We start from the raw sequence: 12,591 nt of genomic DNA, 5'->3' as shown, positions 1-12,591 counted from the left end.
AGAGTAGCGGGAAAATGTTGGAAACAGAGGAAAGCAGAAGCTTAAACCCTAATTTACAAGTGATTAAAGAGGATGCACTGCTGTGTGAGTGTGGTCCTGGGGTGCATTTTAGCTTAAATGTAGTTCATGCTGTAGCCTCAAACAGACTTATAAGTCCTGTGTGTTATTCTTTGGGGTTTTAGCTTAGTGGCACAAAGATTTATACATTTAAAGATTCAATTTAAATAAAAAGAAAACTTTAATTACAAAATCATGTGAAAACTAATTATAAATACTTTTAAATTCAAATAGTTTAGCATGTTTATTCCTTTCTACCATCTTGTAAAATGGGTCCATGTCATAAACTTTTTCTAAGGCCAATGAAACAAAAGGTAGCTGTGCCACTTCACATGAATTAAGAATGGTAGATTTTCAATAACTTTATTATAAAACTTTTCTGCCACAGATTATACAGAGAAGTGTCTCTCATGCTAATACTACAAAGGACCAAGACTATAACCAGCATTCATATATTATGTGTCATATACTTCATTCACTTTATTTGTGCAATTGGAAGGAGACAGTTTCACATTTTTTTTCTGAGCTGTTTGTTAGTTGTTAATATTTTCTGTTGTTGTGATTCACTTAATAGTAAGAAGTAGAATATGCATATTCTTTATGAAGAAAGTATTGGATACAATTTATATCTAAGTACTCAATTCTATTGGATTTGTTTACCATATTGAAAGGTTTTCTTGGGAGTGAATTGTTTGTTTAAAAACAGACATGGATACGTTAGGTTTAAATCAATGCTTGCCAAACTACTGTTTTGATTGACTTATTGAGAATACGAAAAGCTAGATACTTGAGATATCATTTCCGTGTAATATGAAATGTTAATGTAATTTCTGCTGCCCTTGTATCTGTTAATTGCCTTTGGTAGAGAAGTCATTGTTTCTCTGATAATATATATGTTTATTATTTTCATGGAAATATTGAGTAATAAAACATTTGCCTGGAAAAAATTCATCTTTGCGTGTCATGATAAAAATAAATCTTAAGAAAATCATAGAAAAGAAACTCTTTGCTTCTTATATGTAGAAACAATTTCGTTATTATTATAAGCAACATGAGATAAAACAGATTTTAAGGATTTAATATTTCACAGGGCTTAAAAACCTCATTCATGACCCAATCACAGAGAATATAATGAATATTGTTGTAATTGATGAGCTTGCCTTACAATACCCATCTATGAGTAACCAGAAGTAGCATGAAGTCCCAGAGCACAATATACCATGAGGCCTACCTAAAAATACCAAGGTTAAATCCCACATACTCATGGTTATGAACACCTTGTCACTTCTGACCTCCCCAAACCACTATTATCTTTTTATTAAGATTTAAGATTCAGGGAGTGAATAAACAGACTTTTTTGTTCAAGTTGGCAGCTCCTTGAGAACTGTCGTGGGTATGATATAAAAGTATAAACAAAAATTATATCAATCTTAATTATTGGTCCCCTTTGCAAAGGGTGCCAAATGTTTACTGTTCAGAATAGATGGTTTGGTCAGCAGCAAGTTCAGAGATAAAACACAAGCCTAAAGGTCAACAAGTTGGTTGTCTTCTAATTGTTGGCCTCACGTCTTTATACTGTCAGGGAGGAGATGGTGAGAAGAGAGAACACTTATTTTACATGGCGCTTTCCCATGGAACCTGACATTTCCACACCTTAGCAGTGAGGCCAAATGAAACCTGAAGCAATGAATGGGAAAAATGAGGAAGGAGCAGCCCACACAGGAGAGCTGCCTAAGCCTAATTAGCACTCGAAGAGCAGGTTGAAAAATGAAGCCAAAAGAAAGAACAAAAATAATAAGGAAACTATGCTTGATAAAGATGAGCTGTAGTTGATAGACAGGGTGAAAATGGTAAGGTCACTCATCTCTGATTTCTAACAAGGCTGCAAAAATTTACAATGCAATTCTTTGGAATTTTTGACAGCTTGGAGATTATTAGGTTGAGGAAAATTAATATACATGAAACTTGTAAAGTATAACATTTCATATGCTAGTCAAAGGATTCACCAGTATTCAGAAAGCAAAATCAAATACCTAGGATGACACATCCCATAACACAGAAAAAATATTTTACAGTTTCTTTGTACTACTAATTTATCAACATATGTTAATTCGATATGAATAAGATATATGCATAAAAGAAGGGATTATTTCAAAGTAAATGTAATTAGGCAAAGCTTTTACCATGACTAAGTTTTTATTATCTTACTTTATGTGGAAACCATGCCATAAGTAATAGTTTTAAACTTTTTCTTTTTTTTCTTTTACTGGGTATTTTATTTATTCACATTTCAAATGTTATCCCCTTTCCAAGTTTCCCCTCTGCAACCCCCCTATCATATCCCCTCTCCCTGCTTCTATTAGGGTGCTCTCTCACCTACCCATGCACTCCCACATTACTGCCCTGGCATTCCCCTACACTGTGGCATCGAGCCTTCAGAGGTCCAAGGGCCTCTCCTCTCACTGATGCCAGATAAGGCCATCCTCTGCTAAATATGCTGCTAGAGCTAAGGGTCCATCCCTGTGAACTCTTTTGGTGGTGATTTAGTTCCTGGGAGCTCTGGTGGGGTCGGGTTAGCTGATATTGTTGTTCTTCCTAAGGGGTTCCAGGTGCAAACACCTTCAGACCTTTCAGTCCTTTCTCTAACTCCTCCATTGGAGTCCCCCTGCTCAGTCCAATGGTTGGCTGGGAGCATCCACATCTGTATTTGTTAAGTTCTGTCAAAGACTCAGGAGACACCTATATCAGGCTCCTGTCAGCAAGCACGTCTTAGTATCTGCAATAGGGTCTGGGTTTGGTGTCTATTCATGGGATGGATGCCCAGGTGGGGCAGTCTCTGGATGGTCTTTCCTTTAGTCTCTGCTCTGCTCTTTGTCCCTGTACTTCCTTTAGATAGGAGAAATTCTGGGTTAAAAATTTGTAGATGAGTGAGTGGCCCCATCTCCCAACTGGGGACCTTGCCTAACCTCTGGCTACCTCCAGTTCCTCATCCCCCATTGCTATACATATCTGTTCAATTTCTTGACCTTCTGTGTATCATTCATGTCTCCTCCCATACAGGATCCTGGCCCCCTTTCTCCTCCCCCTCCTTTTGTCCTGCCAACTTCTACCTCCTGTGAGTATTTTGATTCCTCTTCTAAGAAGGACTGAAGCATCCATAGTTTGGTCTTCCTTCTTCTTGAGCTTCATGTGGTCTGTGAGTTGTATCATTGGTAATCCGAGCTTTTTGCCTAATGTCCACTTATCAGTGAGTACATATCATGTGTATTCTTTTGTGATTAGGTTACCTCACTCAGGATATTTTCTAGTTCTGCCTATTTGCCTGCAAATTTCATGAAGTCATTGTTTTGAACAGCTTAGTAAATGTACCACATTTTCTGTATCCATTCCTCTGGTGAGGGACATCTGGGATGTTACGAGCTTCTGGCTATTATAAATAAGGCTGCTATGAACATAGTGGAGCATGTGTCTTTGTTATACCTTGGAGCATCTTTTGGGTACGTGCCCAGGAGTGGTACAGCTGGGGCCTCAGGTAGTACTATGTCCAGTGTTCTGAGGAGCCACTAGACTGATTTCCAGAGTGGTTGTACCAGCTTGCAAACCCACCAACAATGCAGGAGTGTTCCTCTTTCTCCACATCCTGGCCAGCATCTGATGTTACCTGAATTTTTCATTTTAGCCATTCTGACTGGTGTGAGGTAGAATCTCAGGGTTGTTTTGATTTGCATTTCCCTGATGACTAAGGATGTTGAATATTTCTTTAAGTGCTTCATGGCCATTTGATATTCCTCAGTAAAGAATTCTTTGTTTAGCTCTGTACACCATTTTTTAAATAGGGTTGTTTGTTTCTCTGGAGTCTAACTTGTTCAATTTTGTATATATTTGATATTAGCGGTCTATCAGATGTTAGGATTGGTAAAGATCTTTTCCCAATCTGTTGGTTGCCACTTTGTCCTTTGCCTTACAGAAACTTTTCAATTTTATGAGGTCATATTTGTCGATTGTTGTATAAGCCATTGGTGTTCAGTTCAAGAAATATTCCCTAGTGCCCATGTGTTCGAGGCTCTTCCCCACTTTCACGCCTCATTTGAGTGTATCTGGTTTTATGTGGAGGTCTTTGATCCACTTGGACTTGAGCTTTGTACAGGGTGATAAGAATGGATCGATTTGCATTCTTCTACATGCTGACCTCCAGTTGAACCAGAACCATTTGTTGAAAATGCTGTCTTTTTTCCACTGAATAGTTTTAGCTCCTTTGTCAAAGATCAGGGTGACCATGGGTGTGTGGGTTCATTTCTGGGTCTTCAATTTCTATTCCACTGATCTACCTGCCTGTCTCTGTACCAATACCATACAGTTTTTTCACCATTGCTCTGCAATACAGCTTGAGGTCAGGGATGGTGAATTCCCTCGAAGTTCTTTTATTGTTGAGAATACATTTTGTTATGATGGGCTTTTGGTTTAATTGCTCTTCCTAACTTTTTTCATGGTTATTACTTAATTTGCTCTGCAGCCCTCTTAGATAACTTTTAATTTATAAGACTGTTAAAATACTTTCATCGTGTAAACGCTATGAGAATGATGCCCACCCCAAGACACACATTAGGGCATTACTTGTGCTGTTTGTGTGTTTTCTAGCTGTTGGAGAAGGATTAGATGGTGTGGCCTGGGAGGAAGGGTACCACTGCCATTGGCTTTGAGGTTTGAAAAGTCCATGAAATTCTCAGTGAGCTCCCACTTCCCATATGGGCATCAGTTCTAAGCTCTCTCTATTGTACCAGCATCACGTCTGCCAGCTCGCTGCTGAACTCACTGCCATAAGGACCACAGACTCTAACACTCTGGGATCTAGGAGCCCCCAGATAAGTGCATTTTTATAAGTTGCCTTGTCATGTTGTCCTACCAGCACAACAGAAAACCAACTAAGTAACCTAGGACCCTGTTTGTTGGCACAGATCCAGCATACAGCGCAGTTGGAGGAGATACATGTTACCTTGTAAATAGCTCAAACAAAGGAAGGATGGGAAAGAAAGCAAAATCGCCTAAGAGCTGATGTCCACCTGCACATTCTAGAATGCAATGGAGTTGGGAAGGCGGCAAGTACAACAGTAAGAGCGAAAGCACATGAAGGTAGCAAACGCATTCTTGTAAGAATTTCCACTCCTACCAATGGGGCTTGAAGGGCAGACAGTCAGATACGCTATTGCACACCCAGGGGGTTCACAATTCAGTCCTTGGCTGGGCCTCACAGTGAGTGGGATCTTGTCTCAACACAAACAAACAAACAAACCCTGAACAAAACAAAAAGGAAAACACATATCAAAGGCAAATAATGTATAAGACTTATAATCACTCACAATTACTTATATTTTTATTTTAAAACTGAAACTTATTTGAAAACTGAAACTTTAGTCATAATAAGAATATCTTAAGGATATTTGAGTAAAAGAAGGCACACGTGGCGAAACATTAGCCAGCAAAATATTTGAAATGAGATAAATCATGAATTATTTTTTCAGTAATTAACAATTATACACCTATTTTAACTTCTGATGTTATAAAGAAGGTTGAAGATTATTATTTTGAAAATTAATTTTGCCTTTTAGATTTAAAAAAAGAGAGCATACATTGTAAAAATATGTTAAAATCAGTTGAAAGCTATTCAGAAAATCTATTTATACATACACCTATATAATATTATGATGTTATATAAAGTAACATATGATGTAATTCTTAATGCTATACAATCTCTCTCTGTCTATGTCTCTGTCTCTGTCTGTCTCTGTCTCTGTCTCTCTCTCTCTCTCACACACACACACACACACACAATCAGTGGGAATTTAGCTGCTGACAGCACTTGAAAAGACTCTGAGAAAAAGATACTTCTTAACATTTCATAATTCTGGACATTAATATAACTATTTTGCAAAACTTGCTCTGACCTTTGCCATTTTTACTGAATTGTAATATTCTCTTGAGGATCAAAACTATTAATAATATCATTAAAGTAGATAAATGAGTATGCAAGACTATAATTTTTTCAGTCCAGGTTTGTTTAGTTTGGTGCAAAATAGTAAGAGTCAGATAATAGACTGGCTTTTATTGGAAACAACCAATCTAATTGAATGAGATTTTATACTAGATTAAAATACAGTCCATAAAATAAGACTGTGTTTTGAGTTAAATTATCTTTCCATGTTAGGTTCTCTTCACTTTGTATTGATGACATGAAAACTGCCTTAAATATAGTGAATTAAATGTGAATTTTATCTTTCTTATACTCATCTTTGAGTAAGTCCAGCTCTCACTGAGCTCATGCCAGTGGCTCAGAATGTCTAAGTTCTGTCTTCCTGACTAACCATGTCTTCTGTCACCTTGGTCATTAGATCACTCTCCACTTTCAACATAGTTCCCTAATTCCAAGCATGTGCATGGTCCAGGGACTTGGGCTTGGATGAATATACCTGGGAGACAAACTGTCTCCCAGTAAAGTCTCTGGTCTTCCCTAATGAGAGGATAGAATATTTAAGACCAGCAACCTATAGATAATTAAATAAACATTACATAATATTAACTGTCTTGGGCACATTTTATGAATTATCTTATATTCTATATAAGATATTTATTATATCTACTTTACGCTAAAGAAAATGTGAGAGTTCTTTTCAAAAGTCCAAGCTTCTTAGTCTGTGTTACTCCAACAGATAGATAATTAATAAGTGTAAAGTATTTCTCACAGTCCTGAAGTCTGGAGCACCTAAGGTGTAGGAGGTACCTCCGGTGAGGGTACTCTGCTATACTGTGATATAAGAGAAGGCAGGAGTAGCTTGCAAGGTCCAATCCTCCTCCTCTTGCTTTAGAGGCACAAATGCCTCTATGGAATCCACATTCTCATGCCCTTCTATAATTCTAATCTTTGCAAAGATCTCACCTTCAATTACCATCAATGTAAGCATCTGAGTATTATGCTTCCGACATAAAAACTTTTAGGGACATATCCTAACCTTAACAGTAGCAGACGGCAGAACATTCCGGTAGCTGCTGGATTTGATAGGAGAAAGAATAGGCTTAACATAGACTAGTAGGATCTGGGGTTGAGTCTAAGGCACAGAAGAAAGGAAAGGTATGTTCCTCTCAAGGCCTCTTAGGAAGAAAAAGGAAGGAGGCAGTCTTGTGGTCTTGTGTCATGAGAAGGCTTAGTTTGCGTGTGCACCATGCTATATAGTGGAAAGAGGGGAGCAGAGTTGGGTCTTATGACACGGTCACAGATGCTGGATAGAAGACTGGGGTTTGTTTTTATGTAAATTCATAAACTTGCATGAAATAGGACTCTCAGATGACAAGAGAGAACAGGATATAAATAAGCAGGGTTAAAGGGATGGTTGACCAGCATCCTGGTTGAAAACTCTTTTCTATCTTTGCAGTGAGATTTTCTCACCTTGCTCAGGGCAACAAAATGAACGCAAACCACACACACTCGCACATATGTATATGATGCCACAAGTAAGAGAATGCCTGACATATGTTACACTGGAGGCTTTAGTAATTTGGAGATGGGGTCTTATTTCAGACATTGAATGCTTTAGTGAGTACCAGGAGCTATGAATCCAAGAGGAGGAAGTGCTGTCCTTGGAGACTTGGCCATGGCAACTGCCTTTCATCTCCCTCTGAATTTGGTAGAACTTGGTGGAGATAGTAAGTCAAAAACTTGAATATCTCTGAAGTCCTTTGTGCCCTAAATGATTTCAGCTCTGCTTGGGGGAACAGAGCCTCGGGAGCACAGCTCTCTCAGTGTCGCACAGGATTGCGGGAGGTTGCTGTCGGATGCTCTCAGGGTCATCTGATTTATTTTATCTAAGGTGGGCAGACAGAAGTGGAATAGAATGTCAACAAGACAGGCCTTCGTTATTTCTCTCATATTCATATTGGAATACTGGTGCATTCCATACTCAGGAAAATAGTCCTTGCAATACTTTTGTCTAAAAGATAAATGCACAAAATTAAAGAGACAATGCGGCAGTTTTAGAGTTTAGTTCCTGTCTCTTGCTCTTGTGAATTTGTGATTAAGCAGAAGCACTTCCGACTAGGTAGTTTCCATTTACAGACAGACATACATCATCTGTCCTCTGTGTTCACTTTGGCCTGACTAAAGAAAAATTCTGTCTCCTCTATGTGCGTCCTCCCATTGTACTTCTCAGGTTATCGTTCCTGAATTCAACTTATTGTATTTGAATGTGTCAGTGCACTATTTTGACTCATTTTTAACTCCCATTTCTTATCCTCAGAAGCTTCCCCTGGAGACTACGTGCTGGGCCACCACAGCTCCTCAGGTTGGCCTAACCAGTGTCAACAGTGACAGCCAGTGTGTGACAAAGTTAGAGATGTCATCACTTCATTTCATCTCCACCAGTCCTTGGAAACCCTCAGTCTGAGGACATTGTCTATGCACAAAGTCAGAAACGAAGATTAATGCACAGAACCTATATTGTTTTAAATATGATTCTTAAACTATAAATTATGTTTTATAATAAAAAATACTGCTGAATTTTACTGGGCATATTTGAATTTTAGGGACATAGATTATTAATTATTTTTATTTCTAACAAGTTTCTAAGGAAGGTACTAAAGCTGTGATCAATATTTTAACAATCACAAAAATCACATTAGCTTGAGGATATCTGAGAAATTGATTCCATGTTCAGATTTTTGTACGGACTTGTACATATAAACTCAGATCAAGTAATTTTAGAGATGTTAATTCTCCCATTTCTACCTGTATTACATGTAGATATTATTATTATTATGTAGATTATATCTCTAAATACCATTCTGGGAAAGAGATTTATCATGATAAACCTGGAGGAAATATGACTTTACATTTTAAAAGAAAATCAATTCTGTGTCACTAATATATTAAAGGAATGCAGAATCCAAACTTTTATATGCATAACAAAACAGAATTCTTGTAAATTGCTGAAACATGAAATTTCCAAATAAACTTTATTATTGAAATGGATTTCTTTAGAGTATAAATGTGCAATGTAACTTCTCAAACTTGTTAAGCCATAAAGAACTGCAGCAATTTCATGACACGGAGTAGATTGTATATAAAACCATGTAGCATAAAATGCTCAGCTGCTCATGCAGCGAGACGGTGCCTGGAGACAGGTTCATAGATCTGCAGATACTCAACCTATTGCTTAGAATTTTCACCCCATGGACCAAAACAGTGGTGATGACTGCCTCTGCCTCTGAAATGTACAAATTCCTTAGTTATATGTCCTTTAAAAACACTCCTTTCTCACTAGAGTATGTCTAGAATATTCAATTGCTTACAGAGGATGCCTTCTTTAAGTAAGCAAACATTTTTTAGTGACCAAGGATCCAGGGTGATGAAATATAGGTGATACTGCATTATTGTGCCCTACAACACCCTGTGCCCATGCCTCCTCCTAGGTGCTGGTGGATTCTGACCACCAGGGCAGTAATGGGGGGAGGGTGGGGAGGGGAACACCCATAAAGAAGGGGAGGGGGAGGGATTAGGGGGATGTTTGCCTGGAAACCGGGAAAGGGAATAACACTCGAAATGTAAATAAGAAACACTCAAGTTAATAAAAAAAAAAAAAGAAAGAAAACTGGAAAAAAAAAGAAAAAAAAACTGAAAAAAAATGTCATTAAAAAGATTGCCTCTGCTTTTCTTATCCCTCATTTCTGGGCCCTGTGTATCCTACATTCCCTTCAAATTCTTTTTTAAAATGTTATGTGTATGGGTGTTTTGCTTTTACTACATGTTAGGTACCAACAAAAGTCAGAAGAGTGCACTGAATGCCCTAGGACTGAAGTTATAGAAGGTTCATTGGAAGAGCAGCTGGTGTTATTAACCACTGAACTATCTCTCTAGACCTCTTTTATTTTTTTAAACTTATTTTTATTGGATTTAAAATTTTTTTTCAAATGTTATTCCCTTCCCTGCTATCCCATCCATAAGCCCCTTATGTCATCCTCCTCCCCTTTCTTCTATAAGGGTGTTCTCCCTCCCTAACCACCCTCCCTTCCCTCCTTCCTGCCCTGACATTCTCCTACACTAGAGGGCCAAGCATTGGCAGGACCAAATGCAGAGGAAGTCTTGATAATATTGTGCACACAGTGTTCCAAATGGAAGGTCACACGTCTATGAATATACTGGCAGCAAAACTTGGACTTGATGGGTGGAAAAGAAGTAAAGGACACAAAGTTGGATGAGTAGAGTCTGAGATGATTCTCAAAGGATTTGGGGGAGAGAGTTAATATGGTTAAAACTCATTGAACAAAATCCTCAATGATATAATAAATAAGTTCTGCAGTATACCTTAAAAATTCTTGAAATGGGATGAAAGTTCGAATAATTTTTATCATTACAAAAGGATTTTGGATTCATCTATAAATTGATAATGTGGAAGAATGCTGTAATGGTAAATACTGGGTGAATTTCATGATAAAATCTGTTAGGTGTTAGGCTTCAAGAACATTGGCTTCTTCTTGCTTGCATTGTGGGCACTGACAGTCATACAGCAGAGTAAGTGAAGTGAAGAATCGTTGGTGTTCCTCCCTGCCCCTACCCTGAAAGATGCTGAAGCAAAACAAGGTGACATAGCTGTTATGATTCCAATTAGGGCACCGTTAATTATGAACCATGGAATACCCTATGCATTTAGGAAAATCCATGTGATTCTATACAGACCCCAACAGAGATTTTTATATAAGACATTTCATTTATTTATTCTGTAAATGTTCACTTTCATGCTAAACTCTTACAATTATGGTGTATTAATTTGCTAGGAGTTTCATTACCAAGTATCACAGACTGGGTGGCTTACTGGTTGGCTGTGGATAGGATACTCCAATCTTGTTTCCACAGGTTCTCCTGTGCGCTGTTCTTTGTTAATTTTTCTTTCATGTGAACATACCAGTCATAATGGTTTCCAATGAGCTCATTTTAACTTGATCACATGCTTAAAGACTGTGTTTCCCAAGGAAGTCATATTCTAAATCAAGGGGTTTAAAATTGCATATTTTCCTGAGAAATGTACAGTTTGATTTATAGCAGATATCAAGTTGAATAATCATAATCCCAACAAAGATTTTAATGTTACATTTTTTTAAAAAAAATTGTAAAACCAGGGAAGTGGTAAGGGTTCATTTATAAAAAAAAAAAACTTTTAGCTATCAATTGGAAAAAAAACATATAGAATCATAATGTCTTCTTGGTTAATTGTTCCCTGGATTTGAATGCACTGCTGTTTATTTCTTCTGCTTAGTTTTAGTTTGAAATTTGTTTGCCAGCTATTAAGATAGAAATACTTGTTTGCTCCCTGAACCCATTTGATTGAAGACTAATTTATCCATCTTTCCTTGTAAGGTAGTGCCTATCTTGAAGGCTGAGATTCTTGTGGACCTCATAAAGATGAATTTGTAAAGTTGAGGCTAGTAATCCTATTAAAGGTATAAATGATTACAATTACTTTGTTGTTGTATCTTCATTGTTGATTGTGAGCTCAGTGAAACCTTGTGTCTTATGTAAGGCGTCATTTGATAGGAATACAATATAGGAATGCTCTAAATAAAGAAGTAATATTTGTAAGAAGACAGACAAAATTTCTTATATTTGTCTATTTATATTTCTTGCCTAGTAAGAAAATGTGGCACACATTTAATAATTATTTACAAAATAAAGCTATAAATATCAAATTAAAAGCACAATTACATAAAGCTAATAATATCATTATTTTTTCATAATTAGAGATTATATTAAGGAGGCTATTTGGTAATATAAATAATTTAATAATGACATATAAAAGTCATAATAATTACATAAAGACATAATACTACATATATAAGATAGCATATATAGCAAAACTCAGAGCAATTTAATTAGTGTTCATTATACTAATTTCAGTAATTAGCAAATGAATATTAATATTTATAATACAACAAATAAATATTAGTATAAGGTAAATATATTTTCAGACATTTCTCACATTTTACACTCAAACAAGGTTATACATTTTACAGTGTCTCTGATACTCAAACAAGGATTTTTCAAGCATCTGTTTTTTAAAATCTGTCAAAATAATCATCTTGATTCTCTGAGTTATTTCACTAATAAATTTACTAAGGAATTTGTAAGCTTAAATAAGATGAAAATATTTCCCATTAAAATGCTTTCCCATTAAAATGCTATCCCATGTAAATGGATTCATTTCTGCTTTTAAATTATCTTCATAAAGGCTTATACCTTCTTTCATACACTCATAAACCAATAATTTAACAGTTTTACCCAAAATTGCTTTTATTATCACATTTATTCTGATATAAATTATCTAAGAATAAAAACATAATTAAGTGGGGAGTTAGGAATAAGGGAGGGACAGGGGAAGAGGGTGGAGGGAGAGAGGAACATGATCTGGTATTGAGTAAGGGAAAAGAACTGAAGCCCTGAGGGTGAGCAGAAAGAATAGAAACAGGTGACCTCAGAAGAAGGTTGGGAGGACCCTC

At 36.8% G+C, this 12,591-nt stretch overlaps 1 protein-coding gene across 10 annotated transcripts in view; it reads right to left on the bottom strand.

The window, feature by feature from the left end:
* Spag16 (sperm associated antigen 16) overlaps positions 1-12,591 on the bottom strand; it is a 919,670-nt gene that overhangs the window by 531,604 nt on the left and 375,475 nt on the right. The window contains exon 12 of one of the 10 annotated variants that reach the window (XR_005488955.2): positions 5,225-5,348. The exons of the other annotated variants lie outside the window; for them this stretch is intronic. The gene's annotated coding sequence lies outside the window, so the exon portion shown is untranslated. The remainder of the gene's footprint in view (positions 1-5,224; positions 5,349-12,591) is intronic. 10 annotated transcript variants of the gene reach the window in all.

Source organism: Rattus norvegicus, chromosome 9 (assembly GCF_036323735.1).
Source record: "Rattus norvegicus strain BN/NHsdMcwi chromosome 9, GRCr8, whole genome shotgun sequence".
Classification (NCBI taxonomy): Eukaryota; Metazoa; Chordata; class Mammalia; order Rodentia; family Muridae; genus Rattus; species Rattus norvegicus.
The sequence above is the reverse complement of the archived record's forward strand: the minus strand, read 5'-3'. Positions and strand labels throughout refer to the sequence as shown.